The following is a 2,793-nucleotide window of genomic DNA, read 5'->3' as shown; positions in this document are numbered from 1 at the left end:
AATTCAATAGTCGGGGGATTTATTTGGGTGCAATTAAAAGTCAAGGAACCAAATTAAGAAAAGGCCATAGTCGGAGGACCATTTTGGGCATTAACTCATTAAAAAAATGAAACACTTAAAAGGAATATAGTCATAAATATTGTTGAATATAGACGAAAAATAAAACACATCAAAACTTTATACAAATATTAATAACAATATATGAAACATAATTAATTTGATAAAATAATTGAAATAAAAAACACATTATAAATTACACATCAAATTATTAATTTTTTTTATATAAATATAAATTAAGCTTTGAAGAAGCTACAAAGGAGTAAGAATTGCTACTTTCAAGATTTGAACCATCGCCCTTCCTTAACTAAAAACACACCCCAACCAACTCAACTGACTAATCAATCCTATACTTATATTTGTTTTCATATATTTATATCTAAAACTGTTCTATACATACATATATACATATATACAAGGGCTATTTGGGGGGTGGGGGTGGGGTGAGTGGAGACAGCTGTCCCCATGCTGTATCCGTCTTTGACTTTTGGTATAAAGTTTAAGGGTCTATTTGACCCTTTTTTTCTAAAATCAAATATTCAAATCAAAATAATACGAACCGCTCAGTTCAATAAACAATTGGACCAACATTTTTTAGTTCCCGTTATAAGCCTAACTATATTTGAAATTGAAAAGCAAAACGATTCGGATTGGTTCAACGGGGAATGGGATCACCTAACTAACTTCTGGGAAATGCATATATAATGTAGAAAAAGAGGAGAGTGATGACCAATAGGCTTTTATGCATTGTTTGAATGGTTTATGTTCCCATCTTTATGGTCCATTGTTCATATATTCCTTGTCGCGTTTTAATATAAGTCAACAACCCTACTGGAGTATTAGTCAGTCGATTGTGAGTGAAAACATTTTTAATGTGAGAGTAACAATGAAGTCTAATATAATTTATTATATAATTAAGGTGAGGTGCAGACTATTTACCAAATCTTTCATGTGCATGCGTCATCAATAATCATTTACTACACTAAGCTATACGTAATCTGATTAGAGCTTGTCGATAATCCATGCGTAAACTATTATCCATGTAATCAAAGGCGCGCGCTAGGCTGCAAGTAATTTCGGCTACATATAAATGCTATAAAATGTTAATGTTAAATGTTTGGTTCATGAAATGAATGAAATAATACTTTTCAGAATAAGCTTATTTTGTTGTTTGTTAATTTATATTATTTTCGGTGATGAATTATTCATTTTACAAAGAGAATTACTATTTTCAAATGCGGACTCGGTAGTAGCATGTTCTTATCTGGGCACTAGTCCTCGAACGGTTCTTATTATAGAGTAATGATACTCATCCTTCCAATATACGGAGTAATAATTAATCTTGTTCTTTTTATATGATATTTTCTAATTGGACAACTAACTAACTTTCTTTTTAATTAATGGTGGGTCACCAAAGTTATGGGTACCTAATGATTATAAGTCATATCATGTGATGAAATATTAGGAGATAATAGTATTTTCAATTTCATTATTATATTTATATTTATATATACACACACATACACATTTGTTTTTTTGGTTACGAACAAGAGGTAGGGCTATATATATATATATATATATATATATATATATATATATATATATGAATCAAGATTAGGTGAGAATAGAGTCAATTGGAAAACAATTATCAGTAGTGTCATTCTAGTAAATATTTAGAATTTTCATTACATCATTTAGGAGTAATCATTTTAAGTAAAAACAACCGAACATTGTTTAGGAAAAAACATGTTAGAATACATGGAAATTTAGAGCGAATTGGAAGATGATTTGATATTTTTGTGAAAATGCATTTTTTCTGCATAATGTTATGGAATGCTTTTTCATTTTGAAGAAAATTCACATTATTTTGATCTAAATATGCATGATTAAAGTGTGAAAAAAAAATATTGTTTTGGAGCCCATATGCATGATTTTTTACCTGTATTATTTTAAGCTAAATGCGTATGGTCCAAACATGCATTGTTTCGACCAAAGCCGGCATCATTTTGTATAAATACACAAAAAGAAATAAAAAATCAAGAAGTCTAAACATGTGTCATTTTGGAATAAATACACGTAGTTTATTTGTTTTAACTTTTACTTATTTACAACAATATTACCGTACAAGATTGTCAACTATCATGTAGTGTGATGACAATCTAATTAACATTCCGAATGGATAGTCATAGGTTCGAATCCCTTAACTTGGAGGGTGTGGTTGAGTGAGACACATTCATCCTTAACCAAAGGTCAATGGTTCCTTGGCTTTTGGTATGGAACAACCTTAAATTTTCAGGCCAGCTGTCTCATCCAATAGAGGTGCCTACAATCCAACGAGGGATTAGTCACTGTGTCCGACGGTGGAAACCATGGGCTACACCAAAAAAAAAGATTCGAACTCTGGTGGGGTTTAAATTCTTTGGGCTGAAAATGTTTGAGAAAGTATAAACAAATAATATCCGACGGTGGAAACCATGGGCTACACAAAAAAAAAAGATTCAAACTCTGGTGGGGTTTAAATTCTTTGGGCTGAAATGTTTGAGAAAGTATAAAACAAATAATATCGGGGTTTGAACTTATTACACTACTCATCATTTGGAATGATAATCGAGATGCCATCACACGATGGTGGAAACTAATGTACAAAATAAAAAAATAAAAAATAAAAAATAAAAAAGAAGCCAAAAATCAAAAGCAAAAACAAAAGTGTAGCGTCATTCAAAATTGACTTGTTAA

This window comes from Ipomoea triloba, chromosome 2 (genome assembly GCF_003576645.1).
Source record: "Ipomoea triloba cultivar NCNSP0323 chromosome 2, ASM357664v1".
In the NCBI taxonomy this organism is placed as follows: domain Eukaryota; kingdom Viridiplantae; phylum Streptophyta; class Magnoliopsida; order Solanales; family Convolvulaceae; genus Ipomoea; species Ipomoea triloba.
Note: the sequence above shows the minus strand (reverse complement) of the source record.